The sequence below is a fragment of the Manis javanica genome, chromosome 14 (genome assembly GCF_040802235.1).
Source record: "Manis javanica isolate MJ-LG chromosome 14, MJ_LKY, whole genome shotgun sequence".
Lineage (NCBI taxonomy): Eukaryota > Metazoa > Chordata > Mammalia > Pholidota > Manidae > Manis > Manis javanica.
Window position 1 is genome coordinate 20,295,786 of NC_133169.1, and position 22,525 is coordinate 20,318,310.

At 32.6% G+C, this 22,525-nt stretch overlaps 1 pseudogene; it reads right to left on the minus strand.

The window, feature by feature from the left end:
• Positions 1-21,005: 21,005 nt before the first annotated feature.
• The window catches only part of LOC118971674 (calcium/calmodulin-dependent protein kinase type II subunit gamma pseudogene), a 43,931-nt pseudogene continuing 42,411 nt past the window's right edge, over positions 21,006-22,525 (minus strand).

Genomic DNA, 22,525 nt, shown 5'->3' on the forward strand with positions numbered 1-22,525 from the left:
AAAATATACAAGTAATTCCTATAATCAATAGCAAAATAGTAACTTGATTTTAAAAAGTGAAAAAGGACCTGAATATTTTTCCAAATAAGACGTTTCCCAAAGGTACATGAAAAGATATTCAACATCACTAAACAACAGGGAATGGAATATCAAAAACACTATGAGGTATCACTTCACACAGGTTAGAATAGCTATTTGAAAAGATAAGAAATAAATGCTGGCAAGAATGTGGAGACAAGGTAATTCTTGTATACAGTTTGTGGGAATGTAACTTTTTACAGCCATTACAGTACTGAAACCGTAACTACCAAATGAACCAGGAATCCCACTTCTAAGCATGCACCCAAAGGAAAAGATATCATTTTCTAGAATATTCATTTGTACTCCCACATTCACTGCAGCATTATTCATAACAGCCAAGATATGGAGACAATATAAATGTCCATTAACAGATGAATGCATAAAGAAAATGTATAAACATACAATGGGATATTTTTCAGCCTTAACAAAGGAGATCCTTCTCTTTGCAACACATGTCTGAACATAGAAGACATTGTGCTTAGTGGAATAATCTGACCACAGTCAAAAAAAGAAATAAAAAAAAAACCTGTATGAATGCATTTATATATGGAAGTCATTCACCTTTTTCACCACTGTTTTGTAGTAATCAGTAATAAGTCCTGGGCTGCTTTTAAAAACTTATTCCTTGAAGCATTTGTTCTTTCTGTGACTTCTGTGAATGAATGAAATTGTTTCTTAACCTCAGTTATGGATTGTAAATTTGAAGTTTCTAAATTGTAACACATTTGTGTATATTGACTTTGCATCCTGTAGGTTTTGAGGTTTTTAGTAGAAATCTTGGTATTTTCTATATGTAAGATCATATCATTTCTAAATCAAGATAGTTTTGCTTCTTCCTTTCCAACCTCAGTAGCTATTATTTCTTTTTATTTCCCAAAATTGCCCTGGTTTAAACCAAGATTCATACGTAGTTGTGAATATTGACATTCTAGCCTTATTCCTGATCCTGGCAGAGGGGAATCATTGTCCTTACATATGATGTTACCTGTAGGTTCTTCTTAAATGCTCTGTATTAGTTTGAGTTATTTCCCTTATCTTCTTTCATTTTAGTGTTTTTAGAATGAAATGGTGTTAAGATTTAATTCAAATGCTTTTATTACATGTATTGCTAATCAGCAGCTTTTATCCTTATTACATTAATATGGTGTGTTGCATTCATTGGTTTTTAGGCCACACACAAATCTTATATTCCTGAGATAAACTTTTCATTGTATTAACCTTTTTATATATTACTAGATCCTCCTTGCTAGTATTTTTGTTAAGGCTTTTTGCAACTTTGTCCAAAAGTGATATTGCTCTATAGTGTTCTTTTGTTATCACACTAATACTAGCCTTAAAAAAATGATTTGTAGAGTATTTCAGTATTCTCTTCCTTCTACAGTTATAAAACTTAGGAAATGGTTCATATTTATTCTTTTTGAAATATTTGGAAGAAATCACCAGTAAAGATACATTATCCTTGGCTTTTATATAAGGGAAAACATTTAATTACTAATTCAATGTCTTTATGGGTAAATTTAGATTATGGTTATTACAGTTATGGGTGTACTTAGTTTTATATTTATTTCTTATTCAGTTTTGGTGGGGTTTCTTTATCTTTTTAGGAATTTGTCCATTTATCTTAATAATCTGTTTTGGAAAACAGTCGTTCATTGTATTGCATTAATTCTTTTTATTTCTGTAAAATTTCTAAGTAATGATATACCAAGATACATTAGTGAATTTTATTATCTTGATTAAAATCAAATTATTAATTTATTAAAAGACTATCATCTTTACTTGGGCAATCCAGCAAATGGTGTAGATTTTTTTTACCTTTTCAATAAATAAGTTTTGATTTCACTAATTTCCTGTATTTTCTATCTCATTTTGTAGTTCACTTATTTCAACTCTACTGTTTATACCTTCATTCCTTCTGGTCTCCTTTTGTTGAATTTTCTTTTATATTTCTAGTTTCATAAGGTGTAAGTTAGGCTATTGAGTTAAGGTCTATCTTCTTTCTCATTGGTGTGTCATATTAGGTTTGCTGCAATTTTTCCTTCTAAGCATTTCTTGAGTTGCATCCCATCAGTTTAAGTATATTTTCCTTTGGGTTTATTGCCTCTCATTTTCCTCATTCACTCAGTGGTTGTAAAGTGTATGTAGCATATTTTCTGCATATGTGTTTATTTCCAAAATACACTTCGGTTGATTTAAAATATAATTGTATTTGATCACATTATTATTTGTATGTTATCAATCCTTATAAATTTCCTGAGGCTTGTTTTATGACCTAGCTGATGTTCAATATTGAGAATATTCTATGCGTTTTTAAGGAGAATGTGTATTCTGATGTTGTTAAGTGGAGGTTTGTATAGATGCTTGTTAGGTTTCATTTATAAGTGCTTTTCAAGTTTTTTATATTGTTTAATCTGTCTAGTTGTTCTATGCATTGTTGAAAGTACAGTATGAAGTCTTCAATTATTTTGTTGAATTGTCTATTTCTGCTTTCAATTCTGTCAATTTTCAATTCACATATTTTTCAGATCTGTTCTTAGTTTCATAATGTTTGTATTTGTTCTATGTTCTTGATAAATTGAACTTTTCATCATAAGATGTTCCTCTTTATCTCTAGTTAAAGTTTTTGTCTAGTAAAAGTTTTTGTCTAGAATTCAATTCTTCCTGCTTTTGGAAAGCGACTCCAGCTCTTATATGACTGATGTTTTCATGGCATATATTTTTCCCTTCTTTTACTTTCAACATGTTAGTGTCTTTGAGTCTAAGTACGTCTCTTGTAGATAACACATAATAGGGCATTATTTTGTTGTATCCAGTTCGAAAATCTCTAACTTTTGGTTGGATTGTTTATTCACATTTAATGCTATAATGGACATGGTGTTTTCTACATGTATCATGTATTTTTATTCCAGCTACTCCTCTATTGCTTTCTTTCATTTTTAACTGGCTATTTCTCATATATCATTTTAATTATTTTAATTGATTTTTTAAATTCATTTGCATATGTAGTTTCTTTGTGATTGGTCTAGAAATTAAAATGTACATTTTACATTTAAATGTTAATCACATCAGAATTTATATTAAATTTATACTAAAAAAATCTTATAAATTATAGGAACTTTCCACCCATGTAGCAGCGCCACTCCTTGTCTTCTTTTATGTGTTATTATTTTTATAAATATTACATCTGTTAAAAGCCTAACAATACATTATTACAACTATTGTTTTATTTGAAATTACATACCTTAATGAAGTTGCAAGAAAAAAGGACAGCAAAGATATATTTATCGAATATGTTATACTAACTTGTCACCATCTAGTATTCTTGATTTTGTGTATCTGTAGATTTGAGTTACCATCTGTTGTCATATGTTATATGCCCTACAATTATATCACTATTGTTTTATGCAGTATCTTTTAAATCAGTTGAGAGTAAAGGAGAAGTAATGTATTATCATACTGTCTATTTTAATTACCTGAATTGGCATTCTATATTTTATGTGTGTTCTGATTACTAGGTTGACACTTGCTTTCATCCTAAAAAAATTCCTTTAGTACTACTAGCAATACACTCTGAGTTTTTCTTTATCTAAGAATGCCTTTATTTTAGCCTCATTTTTTTAAAGAATTTTTGCTGGATTTAAAATTTGACATTGACAGAATTTTTTCTTTTAGTACTTTGAGTATATTACTCCACCAGCTTCATTGTTGCTAATAAGTCAGCTATTAATATTAATAGATACTTTGTGCATTTTGATTCATAATTATCTTACTACTTGCAAAGTTCTCTACCTATGACATTGAACATCTGACTATGTCTGATCAATGGTATGGTTTTCCTTGTGTTTATACTATTTTGATTTGTTAGTATTCCTGATTATATAATGTTTCTTCAAATAAGGGGATTTTTCAGTCATTATTCTGCACCTTTTTTCTGTCCTCTCTTTCTGATACTTTTATTACACATATACTGGTGTACTTACTTTTAGCCCACACTTCTGTTAGATGCTGTTCACTTTATTTCATTCTTTCTTCTTCTGTCCTTTCAGATTGCATAGTATTTATCAATCTTTCAGGTTAAGGATTCTTTATTTACCAGATCAGTTCTATTCTTGAGCTCCTTTAGTAAATTTTTCATTTGGTTACTGTGCAAGTCCATTATATCCATTTGATTATGTTTTTATGATGTTGTATTTTTCATAATATTTTAAATTTACATTATTTATTTGATAACTCATTGTCATTTATCCATTGATTCTCTAAAAATGATTTCATTTAGGGTTTTGAACATATGTTTACAATAGCTGTTTTCCAAGACTTTGTCTTCTAAGTGTATCTTCAAGACCCAAGTCAACTGCAGCCTCTCTTGCATGCCGACTTCCCTGGAAAAGTGATATACTTTTTTTGTGTCTCTTTGCATGTCTTATAATTTTTTTGTTAAAAACTATACATTTAAAAAATCTTCTGTAGATATACTGGATATTGTTTTCTACACTACATCAGAGCTTGTTATTATTTTCTTGTTAACTTTTCGATTTGCTTATTGTCTTGGTTTAGCATATTTTAATAAACAGACATTTTTTATATTAATGAAGTCTAGCTTATAAATTACTTCTCTAGTGGATTGTGCCTTTGGTGTTGTGTCTAAAAATTCACTGCCATATCCAAGGTGATCTAGGCTTTCTTCTAGGAGTTTTAAAATTTCATATTTTACATTTAGGTCTGTTAATCATTTTGAGTTAACTTTTGTGAAGGATATACGGTGTGTGGTTAGAGTTTGTTTTATATATAGATGGCCAGTTATTCAAACACCACTAGTTGAAAAATTATTTTTGCTCCATTTGATTGCCTTTGCTCTTTTGTCAAACATTAATTGACTATATTTACGTAGCTCTTTTTCTGGGCTCTCTGTTCTGTTCCATTGGTCGATTTATCTTTTCTTTTATTAGTACCACATTGTCTTGATTATGGCATTAACTAATTTTGGGAGGTCTGTTTACCCATGTTGTACAGTCTCCCATGACCCTGTCCCGATTTTTCTCTTGTTTTCATCTTTAAGCCTTACCACGAAGGGGCTGCCCCTATGTCAGCACAGTTTAGCAGTAAGCTTCTGAGAGATAAGAGGTTGCGCTTGAGCGCCCTGAGTCAGTAAAGTTTCACCACTTACCAGTGGGTGTGCATGCAGCCTGGTGACTGCTTTCATACTTCAGGGAGCTGTGCGTTTGTTGTATATGTCACTTTTCCAGGAAGAGGTTGTAGAATTTGCTGTACATTTCCTTCTGGCAATGCATAGTCTTGAGCATGAACACAGCCTGTTGGACCACATAGGATGGCTATGATTTTAGCCCAGTGCTCTTGGACTGTATCTTTCCCTAATCTTGTTAACTTCCAACTGGAATGCCTTTATATTATCATACCAAATTGTTAGTCTTCACTGATTACTAGATGATTACTGCTTTCAGCAAATCCCTGCATCATTAATTGCTCTACAGTGTAATCCAAATAAGTTTAGGCCTTTCAGATAAGCCCAGAGGGTTGGCAGTTTCTGAGGTTTACTCTGTCTCTTCTTGGGCAGGACAGAACATCTGCTCTAAGGAGCAGTGCTAGAAATGGGAGGGACGGGGAGTTTTTTCTTCAATGTCCTTCCTCCCCAGACCCCTCCTATGGAGAAGTTGCTGTGTGTATACCTACATAAAGAATGGATATAACTTGTGCTGCTGCCCAGCTCTCACAAATATCCTCCTCTATATATGTATTCTATATTACAGTGTCTGGAGATGGGATATATTGATGTTATTGATGGGTATATTGATGCCAAATCCACCCAAAAGAGCTCTTTTGCCCCAGAGAGCTGGAGGAGTTGAGAGTAAATATTTAGTTGCTGACCTATGGGAGTAGTTTTTCACAGGAGAAAGTTGTAGACCCTATCTTGAAGTGAATAGCTTTCCAGTTTTTTAAAAAATTTCCATAGACTTTGTGAAATAAGTGCTTCTCAGCTTATCGTAAACTCTTCGTTCAGTCTCCCAAAATATTGAATACTTATCTTTGCTAATTTTGAATAGCTCATTAGGAGTTTCTCTGGTGGAAATTTCACCAAGTTCTTCACATTTTTTACTGATAGGATGTTTTAAAATATGGTATTACTAGATGTTCAATTTACAATTGATTCAATATTTATTTTATGAATAAATATTCAGCAAAAGCCTGATCTAAATAATAATTAAGCACTCTAGAAATTTGAAGCTTTTTGTACATCATGAATGTTAAGATATTTTGAAACATACAATTTAGCTTTTCTTAGTGCTTTAGTGATTTACTGTTGTGTTTGCTTGAACTTTAGTATGAACTGGCCAAATAATAACTATTTAGCATTTATAGAACAACAGCAGGAAACAGTGCACAAAATACATTTATTATTTCAAATATGTTTTTAGTTATATAACAGCAGAGTTGACTTTATTTTAGTTGTGAGGACTGCTCTAATCATTCTCTGAACATTTCTTCTTTCTCTGGACTTCATTTTGAATTACACAGCTCCACAATTCGGAGTTCTACTTTCTCCACTCTATCAGCACAGGTACTTACATACCTTTCAGTGTCACATTCTGAGATATTTTTTTCAGAGAACAGAAAATTGTTAACTCAAAAGTAGAACACTAATATTATTTAAATTCTAATGATATATTTAAAAATCTCCTATAAAAGAGGAATACCTTCATCAACAAAAATGAATAAAGTGCTTTTGTAGAAAGATACAAGGAAATTTCTGGGAGGCATAAAGACTTGCCTGGCAACTTACAATAAATCTTTCATACTCCCTGTACCTGTGAATACTATTTTAAAGATTGATGTAGGCAATTTGCTATACAAAGATAAATGATTGCTATATAGAAAATAGCTCAAAAGGCAAAAAAACCACAATATTTATTAGATAACTACAGCATGTCAGCTTTGACATAAGTTAAATAATTTGAGAGGAGTGTAATACAGTGAAAACTATGAAATTAATGTGGTGAAAATTTAACTGTAACACCTTGACCAAATTGATTAAGCTTTCTGATTTAAAATTTCCATATTAGAATGGTAATATTGACTTTGCAACAGATGATAAGGATTAGTATAAATGTATTGAAGTGTAATAAAAATAATGCATCATCCTTTACGATTATCAAAATACCACCATGTGAGAGACAATCTTCACTTATTTTGTAGATGAAGAAGCCAAAGTATAAAATTTTGTGCTCTATGGTTTTTAAGGGTTGGATTCAGAACTCAAATTCAGTCATTTTCATGCCCACTTTTTTTGTTATTGTTGTTAATGTATCCTGAGTAGAGACATACTGTTGTTTGATTATTAAAACATGGGTTAAGAACTATTGTTATAGTCCTAATGCCACTTCTTAACTAAGACAAGTCTGTTAAGCTCTTTGGTCCTCAATTCCGTGATCATTATTATAAGAAACACAATATTTTCCAAGTATGTTACAAATAATCCCTGAGGAAGTGTTTCTTTGTTAGAATATTATGAAGCATCAGTTGACATAGGTGATTCAGCAAATCAAATGGAATGAGAAACACTGAAGCTACCATAGTCATATTTACATGATAGACTACCTTCTCAAAAATATAAAATTTTAATTTAGCAAATTACAGATTTATTTGCCCCTAAAACTTTGTAAATCTATTTATGTATTAGTTAAATCATTCCAAAAAATCTGTTTTGAGTACTACTCTTAGAGGTGTTATTTTAAAATCAGGTACAGTTCAAAGTAATATAAAATACAAAAATTTTTAGAATTCTTCTGCAAATATTAATTATGTGGATTATTTCTCAATAAATTTATGAGATTTCTATAAACTTTTATCTTTTCTAAAGAGAATATCTTCTTTGCAAAAACATATCAAATAAAAAGTTTATATGTTGGACTGTGTTGGAAGAGGTAATTGAGAGAACATGACCAACAGTTGACCAATAAACTGGAACCAGGCGATGGGAGGCTTCTTAGCTCAACCCCTGTCCTTGGGATGTACATTTTGTCCTGTATTCCCACAGCGGGAGCTGTCCTAAGGACATAGCCTCAGGAGAAAAATGTATTGTTGAGACCATGAGGACTGTACATGTGACTAAGTCCAGTTAACGCCTCTATAGAAACTGTAATGTTCCAGTGCGTGAGTGTAATATCTACCTACTTGTTTTACAGTTGCCCAAGACAAGCTTCATTTGCAAGTTCCTTTGCTTATTAAACTTCCCATGTACCAGTCTGTAGTGGCCTGTTGCTTTGTTCTGTCTCTCCCTGCCCTGTGTTTATGGGTGTGCATTTCAGGTTTCACATGGGAGGTTCCCAAGTTGCCAACAAAAAATTGAAAAATATTTGCCAATATTTATTTTATTGAAATGTCTTGAAGCCAGTTAAGGTACATGTAGTTACAAAATACTTTATATCATTCTATTTGCTTATTCACATCTTATAAAATATTGACTTCTGCTTTCTACAAGCAGAAATGAGTTATGAAGCACAATCAGTTCTGATTTAGTACAAGAGGGGAAAGTTTTCCCTAAAAGAATAATAAATCTTTCTAAGAGATAAGAGACGAAGGGCAGGAAAATGCTACACTTTACTACCACCTGGGAATATACCTTGATATTTACAATGTCATCATGAGTAAACAACCATATTTAAAAAAATTTTTGAAGTATAGTAGATACACAATGTTATATTGGTTTCAAGTATACAACACAGTGGTTCAGCAGTTACACATTAAATCCTCTAGTGCAGTTACTATCTGTCAGTATAGGAAGATGTTATAGAACCATTGGCTATATTCTCCAGGTAGTACTACCATCCCTGTGACCAACTTATATTATGATTGAGAATTTTGTGCCCCTTTATCTCTCTCACCCTCGCCACCCACCTACCTTGAACCCGCTCCCGTGGTAAACATGATTCACTTCTCAGTATCTATGAGTCTGCTGCTATTTTGTTTTGTTTTTATATTCCACAAGTAAGTGAAATCATATGGTATTTGTCCTTTCCCACCTGGCTGATTTCACTAACCCTCTAGGTCCATCCTTGTTTCAACTGGCAGGATTTCTTTCTTTTTTATGTCATAATAATATTTCATTGTGTATATATGCAACTTTTTCTTTATCCATTCATCTATTAATGGACACTTTGGTTGCTTCCATATCTTGGCTATTGTAATAATGTGACAATAATCATAGGGATGCAATATGTTTTTGAATCAGGGTCTTGTTTTCTTTGGATAAATTCCTAGAAGCAAAATTACTGGGTCATATGGTATTTCTATTTTTAGTTTTTTGGAGAACCTCCATACTGCTTTCCACAGTAGCTGCATCAACATTATATTCCCACCAACAATGTCGGAGGGTCCTCTTTTCACCACATCCCTGCTAACATGTATTATTTCTTGTCTTTTGGATATTGCCCATTCTAACTGATATGAGTGATATCTCATTGTGGTTTTGCTTTGCATTTCCCTAATGATTAGTGATGTAGAGTATATTTTCATGTGCCTGGTGGCCATCCGAATTTCTTTGAAAAAATTTCTGTTCAGGTTCTCTGTCCATATTTTAATTGAGTTGTCATTTTGGTGTTGCCCATTTTATAAGTGGGTTATTTTTCTATTGTTTTTGCCTATTTTTAATTGGGTTATTTGTTTTTTGGTGTTGAGGTGTATGAGTTCTTTATATATTTTGGATATTATCTCCTTATTGGACATAACATTTATGAATATCTTCTCTCATACTGTAGGCTGCCTTTTTGTTATCCTGATGGTATCATTTGTTGTACAGAAGATTTTTAGTTCCATGTAGTCCCACGTGTTCTTTTTATTTTATTTCCCTTGCCTGAGGAGATGTGTCCAGGAAAAAATTGCCATGTTTGTGTTCAAGATATTTTTGCCGATGTTTTCTTCGAAGACTTTCATGGTTTCATGTCTTACATTTAGGTCTTTGATCCATTTTGAGTTTACTTTCGTGTATGCAGTTAGACAGTAATCAAGTTTCATTCTCTTGCTCATAGATGTCCAGTTTTCCAAACACCAGTAATTGGAGACTGTGTTTTCCCCATTGTATATTCATGTCTCCTTTATTATATGTTAACCGACCATCAATCAGTGGGTTTATTTCTGGTCTTTCTGTTCTGTTCCATTGATCTACATGTCTATTCATTAGCCAATACCATATCCTTCTAATTACTGTAGCTTTGTAGTATAGCTTGAAATCAGGAAATATGATGCTTTTATCTTCATCCTTTTTCATGATTACTTTGGCTCTTTAGGGTCTTTTGTGGATATAAATGAACTTTAGGATTATTTGCTCTAGTTCACTGAAAAATTCCATTGGTATTTTGATAGGGATTGCATCGAATCTGTAAATTGCTTTGGCAAGAATGGCCATTCTGACAATATTGATCTTTCCTATTCATAAGCATGGAATAAATTCTCATTTATTTGTGTCTTCTCTAATTTCTCCCATGAGTGTCTTATAGTATTCAAACCACAAGTCTTTTACCTCATTGGTTAGGTTTATTCCTAGGCATTTTATTATTTTGATGCAACTGAAAATGGGTTTGTTTTCTTGATTTCTCTTTTTGTTGTTAGTGTATAGAAATACAACAGATTTCTTTGTATTAATTCTATATTCTGCAACTTTGTTGAATCCAGTTATTTCTGACAGTTTAATTATTTATTTTTCATAGAGTCTTTAAGTTTTCTATGTACAGTATCATGTCATCTGTAAGTAGGGACAGCTTAGCTTCTTCCTTACCAATTTGGATGCCTTTTATCTCTTTATATTGTCTGATTACTGTGGCTAGGACCTCCAGTACTATGTTGAATTAAAGTAGTGAAGGTGGGCATCCTTGTCTTGTTCCTGAACATACAGGAATAGCTGTCAGCTTTTTGCCATTGAGTATGATGTTAGCTTTGTTTGTTTTATATGGACTTTATTATGTTGAGATACATGCTTTCTATACCTATTTTGTTGAGAGTTCATATCATGAATGGATAATGAATTTTGTCAAATGCCTTTTCATCATTTGTTGAGATGATCATATAGTTTCTATCCTTTCTTTTGTTAATGTGGTGTTATCACATTGATTGATTTATGAATATTGTACCACCCTTTCATCTCTGGAATAAATCCCACATGGTCATGATGGATGATCCTTTTCATGTATTTTTGAATTCAGTTTTGCAAATATTTTGTTGAGGATTTTGACACCTCTATATTCATCAGGGATATTGCTCTACAATTTTCTTTATTGTAGTTTCTTCATCTGACTTTGATATTAGAGTGATGCTGGATTCATTGAATGAATTTGGAAGCATCCCCTCCTTTTCTCCTCTTTGTAATATTTTAAGAACAGGTATTAGCTCTTCTTTAAATGTTTGGTAGAATTCACTAGTGAAGTTTTCTGGTTCTGGATTTTTATTTCTTGGGAGATTTTTTATTTCAAGTTTAATTTCATTCCTGGTAATTGGTCTGTTAAAATTTTCTGTTTCTTCCTGGGTCAGTCTTGGGAGTTTATATTTCTTGGAATTTGTTCATTCATTCTAAGTTGTCCAATTTATTAGCATATAATTTTAAAGTAATTCTCTAATATTTATTTGTATTTCTGTGGTGTCAGTTGTAACAATTCCTTTTTTTCTGATTTTGGTTATCTGTGTCCTCTCTTTTTTTCTTGACAAGTCTGTCTAAGAATTTGTCTATTTTGCTCATATTCTCAAAGAACTAGTTCCTGATTTTATTTTTTTCTATTTAATTTTTCTCTAAATTTATTTCTGCTCTGATCTTTATTATGTCCCTCCTTCTATGAACATTGGGTTTCCTTTGTTTCTCTCCTTCTAGTTTCTTTAATTGTGAGTTTTTTTTATTTGGGACTGTTCTTGTTTCCTGAGGTAGGCCTGTATTGTTATGTCCTTCCTCTTAGAACCACTATTGCAGCATCTCACACATTTTGGACTGTTGTTTTTGTTTTCATTTGTCTCTATGTATTGCTTGATTTCTCCTTCAATTTTTTCGTTTCTCCATTGATCATTCAGGAGCATGCTGTGTGGGCTGCAAGTGTTTGTGGGTTTGTTGTTGTTGTTGTTGTTATTTTCATGCACCTGATATCTAGTTTCAACCATGTGGTCTGAAAAGATACTTGATACAATTTTGATCTTTTTTAATTCATGGAGGCTCTTTTTTGTGTCCTAATATGTGGTATTAGAAAACCTTCCATGAGCACTTGAGATAAATCATTCAGTTAGAATGTTCGCTAGGTATTTGTTAGGCCCATCTGGTCTAATGCGTTGTTCAGTGCCTCAGTTTCCTTATTTATTTTCTGTCTATTTGATCTGTCCATTGATGTAAGGGGGGTGTTAATGCCCCCTAATATGATTGAACTGATGTCTGTTTCTCTTTTTAGTTCTGTTAGTATTTGTTTTACATATTTGGGTGCTCCTATGCTGGGTGCATAGATATTTATAACAATTATATCCCCTTGTTGGTCTGACCCCTTTATCATTATTTAATGTCTTTTTTGTCTCTTGTTACTTTCTTTGTTTTGAAGGCTATTTTTTCTGATATAAGTCCTGCTGCACCTTCTTTTCTGTCCCTTATCCTTACATGAAATACCTTTTTCCCATTCCTTTACCTTCAGTCTATATGTTTTTAGGTCTTAAATGAGTCTCTTGTAGGAAACATTTAGATGATTAGTGACAAACAACAGTATTTTTTTGTAAATGCTCTAAAAGAGAAGTACATTGAGATCTATAATACATATCAGCAAATTCATTAATTATGTGGTCTAACCATAGGTTTATACAATTTGTTGATAAAGTTTAAAATCTTAATATAATTCCAAGTATACAAAATTTAAATATATTTTCATGAAAAGGTATGAATTAAAAGTAGAAACTCAAAATTTTAAAGTATATTTCAAATATTTTTTCAATTTTCTCTACAAATATATTCAAAATTATGCATTAAAATTGATACAAATTATAACTTTTAAAATCTAATTTATTTAAATAGATGTAAAGTTGTTGTATAGGACATCATGTTAAAGCTAATTAGAGTTCTGGTTGCTAATCTAGATAATCCAAATCATGTTTTACTTTTGTACATAGAACTTTATATCCAAATTTAAGAGTAGTAATCAATAGTTAATATTGAAAAATTTCCCTCTCATGATGGATAATTACTGCCATTGGCAATTTGTTGCAATTACTACACAAATTTGTCATTATTTGAGAAACCACAGATTAGAATATAAATAGAGGTAGTTCTTTAACATTTGGCATTACAGAAAATCAATACTCCATGTTAAAGAAAACTGCATGTACACTCATTGATTATGAGTTTTCCTTTCTCTTTTTCTTTAAATGCTTTTGATGATAAAATTCTTTCTACTTTAGGGAGCAGTGTTCTCCATTGCCAGCTGCTGCAAACCCTAAAAAACTACTGAATATTTAGAATTTGTCTTTCATATCAAGATTATAATAGGCAAGTGATGTTAAGATTTTCCTTAAGGCTTGGTAACAGACACATGTCTGTCCTTTCTTCATTTTCACTTATCTTGGTTATTTGGAGATGGCAACATGCTGTAATAGTGGTTTCAAAAATCATTTTTTGGTTCTATTGTTCACCTGTCCTGGGTAATGTATTTCAGGTCTCCTTATTATCTTAGGACTTCAGTTTTTCCCTCTGACTCCAATTCAGTTATCACAGTGGTTGCATTTTCTAATTTTCTAAACCCAGGCAATGAACCTTATAGACACATTGTCCATAATATTACTGAAAAAATCTTAAGACTTTCTTAAGTCTTAAAATAGCTCTGGTTTCATAGAGCATTTTGGCTAAACTATCTCTAGTGGATAGTATCCATTAAACCAATATGCCCTCAGTTCCTACATGAGTAAGGTGGACATAAGCTCTCGTTTACTCAGGGCAGTCCAGGTTTATGCTTATCTAGGATAATTATTAATAGGAATTCTTTCATTCTTAGTTTGATGATGTTATATGGTCAGCCTTTAAATAGATCTTTGTCATCTCTGAAATCCCTGAGATCTGTATTTGCAACAATTCCCTTAGCAAATCATTTTAATATTTTTATATTGTTCCTCCTATTTCAAGCTGACAGAAACTGTTCCCAAACAGAATAAAACCAAAGAGATTAATCCTTAAAAAAGTGGACACTCTTTCTCTCTTTGTCAATCAAAACTTCACATCTACTCGGTCACAGCATCTCTGGAAATATAATTCTGCTAGTTAGAAATATTTAACAGTTTCTTATCAAGTCCACATTTTAATCTTCTTTATACATTTTGATTTTTCACAAAAGTTCATTCATTATATAAAGGCATTAAAATATACTAGGATTTTTTTTATGTACACTCCCCAAACCTTCTTATTATTTAACTTTTTTAATATTTAAATCACCTGTTAAACTGAAGAATAAATTTTACCTTACTATCACTACATTTACCAGTGACCCTATAATTCTTCCAAGTTAAATTTCAATCAACCAATAAATTTTAATGAGACAAAGATTTCAGCTAATTATTATTCTTTATTCCTTATCATTTTTTCAGGTATATGGTCCTACTGTTATTGCACCATTACATGACAGCACTATTATCTAATCTGAGAAAACTATGTATTGTATTTAATTATTTGATGACCTTTCTATTCTTAAGTATGTGGAAACCACAAAATTCAATCAGTATTTAAATTGCTTCTATACATAGAAACCTACATATATATTGTCTTATTATCTTATCCTAATTATTCAGTAGGATTCACATATATTTGAAATGATAAAAATATTTTTTAAATTAAATTCAATATTCTTTAGAAGTTAAAATAATTCTAATGTTCATTTCCACCTTTTAAAATACTCATGCTTCAATCATATACATTTTGAACACCATTTATATAAGGTTATCTGGTTCAAACAAAAGATAAACCTAGTACAGAAAGCCATTTTCTAGGATTTGTGAATATGCCATGGCCTACATTTTTGTTTTTCTTATGATTACAACATTAGGCCAAAATTTTGCTTAGGTCACCTTTCTTCCAGAGAAATTCATTTTCTAAGTCTCTTTCTATTTTCATTCAAAATTTTCCTTTTTTTTTCACAGTTATAAGGCATTTGAAATGTTTTGGATTCAATGCAAATACTGTAGTTCAAATTCATGCACTATACTTACTTTTACAGTGGATGACAAAACAAAGCACAACGTTAATTAATAATTATCATTTCTACTCTAAGCAACTCTGAATTCATGTAGGTCCTTGAGGTATCCATTTACATATAAGCAGACCTCATATTTAATATGCACTAAATTGAGCATGTGTAAAAAATACTAATATTCCCAAATGTTCCATTGTTACTTTGTGCAACCATCTTCTATGATTAAAACAGCAAAAATAAATTTAAAAAAGTTACAATTTTTTATTCTTCTATTTCTTTCATCTCCCTCCTTCTGACTTGTCAATTTTTGATTTCTTATTGTTGAGCTTAGCATTCATATAGAGAAATGTAAAAAGCATAAATAAATGACCATAAAGGCAGTGTTGTGATAACCAAGAGATCAAGTAAGGGACCTCCAACATTTCGGAAGGCTTCACATATTACCTCTCTCCTCCACAAAGGGAGCACTACAAAACCAATTTCTACAGAATTGTTTTGCTGATTTTAAATTTTTTAAATATCATCATTCAGTATGTATTATTTTCTGTGTGGCATCTTTCCCTTAATGTTATATTTGTGAGCATAATCCATGTTGTGTATTACCTAATTTATTTTAATCTGTGTAGTTGATTATGCAAATATTCCACAGTTTACTGATCTTTCTACAGATAAAGACATTAGAACTTTAAAGTTTAGCTATATTATGAACAGCACTGCTATGGACATTCTGGCACATGCTATTTGGAGGCTAGATACTTGTATTTCTGTTGAGTGTACATTTAAGATTGGAATTTCAGGATCATAGGGTAGGTACCATTCAGCTTTAGTAGGTAGTATAAAAAAGTGTTTAAAAATAGATGGACACATATAGCAATGTATAATAGCCACTCTACAACCAGACCAAACTTAGTTTTATCTATTTATTTTTCATTTTTTTCATTCTAGTAATGGTATAGCCATAGAAGTTGTTCTTTATATCAACTTTCTCTGATGATTAATGAAGTTGGTCTCATTTAAATAATTACTGACCATTTGCATTACTTCTTTTTTGAACTATCCATATCATTTCCTCATTTTTCAATTGGCATCTGTCTTGTTTATTGTTGCTGTCTAGGGATTCTATATATGTTTTTAATATTTGCCTTTTTTCAGATATGTGTGTTGCAAACAATTCCTCTCTATGATGATATCTGCTTTTTATTATTTGCTCACAGTTATTTTTTTCTTCCAAGGTATATGTTGATATGAAATTGGGTGTTCTATTAACTACAACATATATTAAAAGCATTAAGGGTGATAGGTTTTAGATTTTGCTAAGCACTCTGTAAGCTAACTTGGTAATACAAAATATAAGGATGGGATATACCACTTTCTAAGCAAAGGCTTTATTAAGACATAATAAAAAAGGGGTTATTAATTCATTTACTTTCTCTAGTACATCACAGTATAACCCTTTTTCCTTTCTTGAAATTGATTTGTCTCACCCTTTAAACATCATAGTGCCAATTATCGTTTTAGAGGCAGATTTATCATGGTGCATACATTTTAGGATCTCTCACTTATATGAGCCTAAGTTTTTATTTTATTTTATTTTTATTAAGGTATCATTGATACACATTCTTATGAAGGTTTCACAAGAAAAACAATGTGGTTACTACATTCATCCTTATTATTGAGTCCCCCCCATTCCCCATTGTAGTCACTGTCCATCAGTGTAGTAAGATGCTATAGAGTCCCTACTTGTCTTCCATGAGCCTAATTTTTATTGATATTTTTATAAATATATTTGAAATTTTACATCTTGCATGAAGTATCTTCAAAAACATAAGCTTCAGGGCTGAGAAAACTGGGAGGTAATGCAGATCACCTTATTACATTTTTAGTTGCTTTTTCACCACAAATATTTATAATCAAAATTGTCAAATGCTTAAACCCTTCACTGCTCATGAAGTTAATATAACACAGCAGATAAGATAGTGAGATCAATGACTCATTAATTGACTGATGACCTGCATTAGAGCTTTCTAACGAGGGAAATAGTAAGTAGAAAAGGCCATAATTAGTTCTAGTAATGAAAATGAATAAATTTCATGTAAGCTAAATCACAAGCTCTATTACATTTTGCCAAATGTATAAACTTCTAGAATATGGGGAATTATAGTATTTTTTCACACTGAAAATTTTTGACAAATTATGTGTCTTGAATGGGGAAGTGTATGTATCTGACTTCTGCAAAACTTCAGACTATAGCTATAAGGATAAATTAAATTAATTAGACTGTTCATAATTAAATATTCAACCTACAGGGATTTTTTAATCAGTTCCATATATCTTAAAAACAGATTGCCTCTTGGAAATAATTGTTAACTAAATTTATGGCCAATATTAAATAATCCCTTACACAGGGAAGTAAAATCTTTGAGAAGCAATATTTTACCTGAATTTGCACTGTTCATGAGCAAAAAAAAAAAAAATCAATTTAGCTGTCTGAGTGGGACATAAGAATTCTTTCCAAGAACTGCTTAATGTGACACTTTCATATAATTAATGTTTTATAAAGGAAATTTCACAGCAGATACTTGAGGCTATGCAGTTTTATTATCCCTGGATATTTATACCACATTCTCTGCTTATTGCATGAGATTTTTGATCTCCTTACAGTGCAAAATATTATTTGTTCATAGACTGCATAGATCTGAAGTCCTCATGACCAACCACTTTCCATTTCTTCCCTAATTTGCTAAAGTTTTGGTCACATTTGGTGCTTCTCTGTCCCATCTCAAGGTTTGCTGGCCCTTTCTACTCTCACATCTTGTTCCTTTCTTTCTATTCACACAGCTACTCCCTTGTTTAGTTCTTTACCAACTTATATCTAGATAATAGAAACTAGCCCCCAATTTGTGGCTATGGCCCCATTTATTTTTATCTATGATTGTTAATACTCATTGATATTTCCCTAATGTATCAGCTTCTTCTATGGTTGAGAAAAAAACAAAGCAGCAGTAATTGCAACACATATTGAGGTCTTCCTTCCTAAAGGAAAGACACTTGTAAGCTTTCTAAACTCTAAACTCCACATTCTGGACTCAATTTGTCTTTCAAAAAGTATCTTCCAATGTTGCTACCAGTAAATCTTTAGTTACTAAGTATCTCTGACATGTTTTATTCATTCTAATGTTTTCACTTCTATATGCTCATTAATTCATTCAGGATTCTCTTCTTTAATTGAAACCCTTTTATGTCTGGCTTATTCCTCACCTTCTTCTTCATCTTTATCTTATCATACTTCTGAGAAATGTTTTCCTTATAACTCCTATAACACTTTTTAAGACAAAAATTCCAGTTCACTTTATTTCTTAAAGTGCATGTCTAATTCAAGAAATTTTTAATAATTCACTAAAATGATAAAGCATTTTAAAAAATATGTTTTCATTTATAAAAATTCACAATATTTGGAAAGTGGTGTTTGGCTTACAGAGCTAACAAAATGATGAATCTAATTTTTTAACTTCCTCTCATGGCAGGTTGGGAGAACCCATGATTAAAATAAAATCTCATAAATAAGTAAAAGTGAGAAAAGTTGAACAAGGTACATCTCAGTTACGTAATTAACTTTAAAGGGTAAAGCAGAGAAACTTAAATCAGTGCACAAATCTCAAAGACTAAAAGTCAAATTACAGGCAGTGTTAGAGGTCAATAACAGGATAGGAATGATTAAATTAAATCAAGCAAGGGGTAAACCTAGAAGGAGATAGGCAGTCTTGTGATGTTAAAGATGGCTTTCTCCTGCATAGTTCTTTGAAGGCTCAATAAAGATTAGAGGTACTATTTGGATGCATTTTTTCAATCATAAATAACAGATGTAAGAAGAACATTCATATGTGAAAATTAGCATAGACATAATTATTGATATATAACTAAACGTAGTTCACACTTGCATAAATTAAATGAGACATTATAATTTCCAGCATTCAAATAAAATTATAAGCATCATATTCCTTGTGGCAGTATATTTGTTTTGAAAAAGAAAAACTGTCTTTAATAATATCTGGAATGGCACAGAGCCTTCTCCCTAGATAAATAATCATAATTGGTGAAAATAATAAAGCAAACATTTAAAGTGTATAAATATAGTAAAAAGACACAAATGAAGAAAAATTATTGAAAGAAAAAGGGAATATACTAATATTAGTAAGAATATCAAGAGACTGTGGCACTTGAGCCACACTGCTCTCAAACCTAGCCAGCTTGCTATGATGGCATCCTGACGCAAGTGGGCGTAGCCAAGATCGAAAGATTCTCTCTTCCTCCAGACACCAGTACAGCACTATAGTATCTGTCCAGGAAATGCTGGACATCTTGCAAAGACTCTTTCTGAGGTAATAAGTGGGAGAGCCGGGACTCCCCTCTTTAATCTATCTCCTCACATGGAGTCTGTATTCCAGGTACAGCAGCCCAAAAATACCCTAACATCCTTGCTTAAGATTATTCACTGGACAGAGGTTTTTGCAGTTTAGCAAGCTGAGAAGTTTGCAAGCTACTGCCCTGCTTGTAAAGCAACAATTTCATTCTGAGAGAATTGTGCCACTGCCTCTGCCCATATTCCAGTGCCACAGCAATGGTGCACAAGATTTACATGGTGGGACAGAAAGGTGGTGAGAACAAAGAGCTCTGAGGCTGTCCTCAAAGGAACAGGCCACATTTGGAACAGAGTATGGGTAAGTTTACATGTAAGGGTACTGTTGAAACAATGGAAATTTGGTAATAAGCAATTACGAAGAGGCTGGTAGCTCCATGGTAACAACAATCAAGACTTCAGCCAACTAGGATTTTAACAGAGAGAACCAGGCAAAAGACAACGGTGAAAAACCTGCTTGGGGTCAGATCAAACTCAAAAAATGTACTTATAGCCTGGATTATTATTATTTTTTGGTCTAGCTACTCTCTTTTTATTTTTATTTTAAATTGGGGTATAATTGACTTACAATATTATATTAGTTCCAGGTGTATACATTGCGAATTGATCACCACAACATGTGGGTAACATCTGTCAACATTCAAGGTGATACAATATTATTAACTATATTCCCTATGCTTTACTAAATGGAAGAAGATATCTGAAAATCACATCTCTGATAAGGAGTTAATATCTTAAAGAAATAAGGCACTCATACAACTCAATAACATAAAAATAATCTGATTAAAAAATGGGCAGAAGAGCTGATTAGATATTTTTCTGAAGAAGCCATACAGATGATCATCAGACACAAGAAAAGATGCTCAATATCACTAATCTTGGATAGGGAAATGTAAGCCAAAGCCACAATGACGTATCACCTATACTGTTAGAATGGCTATTATCAGAAAGATTAAGTATAACTGTTGGCAAGGATGTGGAGAAAAGGGAACCCTTATACACTGCTGCTGGGACTATAAAATGGTTCAGCCATTATGAAAAATTATAACTAGAACTACCATATAGGTTTCTTTATTTTAGCAATTTTTTTCCTTAAATGTAAAAGATACTCCAGTATAGCAGAGACAGACAAGAAGAACAGACATGAGGACTACATGCCAGTGCATGACTAGGCTGCTGTTGCTTTGTAATTTAATTGTTTTAAACCTCAAAAGAAGAGGATGGCAGTCATAGTGGGCACTGAGACCCTTGTCATCTCAAAAGTTTCCAGACCCAGGTCTCTGACTGGTGTGAGGCCCATGGTTATACTATATGAGGCAGACACAGGCATTACAAGCTACAACAGCCCAGATCATGTGAGTGTGCAGGTTCAGGATGCTGGTGTGCATGGGCTGGCTGCTCTTGGATAGGAGATTCTCAATTAAAACTTATGGGAATTGCTCACCTCATCGATATTACCAAGGACCTGGGGCTCAAGGAAAGTGAGGCCTGGATGGCAAATCTTCCCATAAGATTCAAAAACTCCCATTGTTGACAGTTTCAATCAGTTGTTTTGTGACCTTGAGGTCTTCATCTGTGGTGGTGTTGCAGCTCTCTGTGGTGCTGCAGCTCTCTGTGGAACTCTTAATATGATCTGTTGCTTTGTACACCTAGGTGATTTGGACTATGTGACTTCTTGTTACATCTACCATCAGTTAGACTTTATCTAACTTCTTGTTCAATAGGCTTTTGGCAGCTGAAAATTTCCTGGAGCTAAAGATGGCTGTCTTCAGCTCTCTCGTGGTATTGAACCTGAGCAAGCACTTCCCAGTCTCTGGATGATGCATCATTGAGAGCACTAACACTCTTTGGTAGATCCATGGGTACCTGAGAGCCTGGTGAACTGTGAGGTGCTTTGCGGGGGTCGTGCTCGGCATCTAGTTGATCACATCCTTGGCTTCAGGAGTCACTGTGTCTCACTCTACTGATGGGAAATCATAGGCTACAGCCTTGATCCACCACTCATTCCATAAGGGAGACTATCCCAATGGGAGGACATACAGGATGACCCCACAGGCCCTAATATCCACAGATTTTCCATAGGGATCTTTCTTCATAACCTCAAGGGGCCAGTAACTTTCGGTGCCACAAAAAGCAAACCAAGTCTGATTGGTAAAATGGTAAAAAACCTGCACTTTGATGGCTAGGCAAAATCAGCTATATTGACAGCGACACCCTTGCATTTACTTGCCGACAGTAGGTTCTAGGCGTCAGTTTCTGGGGAACAATCTCATACTGCTGGATGTGGTTAACACTCCAGAATCTGATGTATACATGGCTGGCGTCATCTTCACCGTAGTACTCACTAGTTACAGTGTCTTTAAATAGATCCCTGCCAGTAACAAAGTCAGCCATGAGGCAGTGAAATTTTTCTTCATAGATACTATCATGGTGAAGCACAAGATTTGGGTCTTTCAAAATTCAGCATATCTGGCCCTTCCATTCTACTTTCTGGTGACCCTGATCAGGAAACTTTCTGATATGGATGAATTTTGTTGCATAATCAACTAAAACCACACAGACACTACTAAAAATATTTAGATCAATATCCCTGTTGAACACAGATATAAAAATCCTCAACAAAATATTAGCAACTGAATTAAAAAATATATAAAAAGAAGCATTCTTCAAGACCAAATGGGATTTATTCCAGGGATGCAACGATGGTACAATATTGGTAAATCGATCAATGTGATACACCACTTAACAAACAGAAGAATAAAATACTCATGATTATCTCAAGAGATGCTGAGAAAGCATTTGACAAAACATCATTCGTGATAAAATT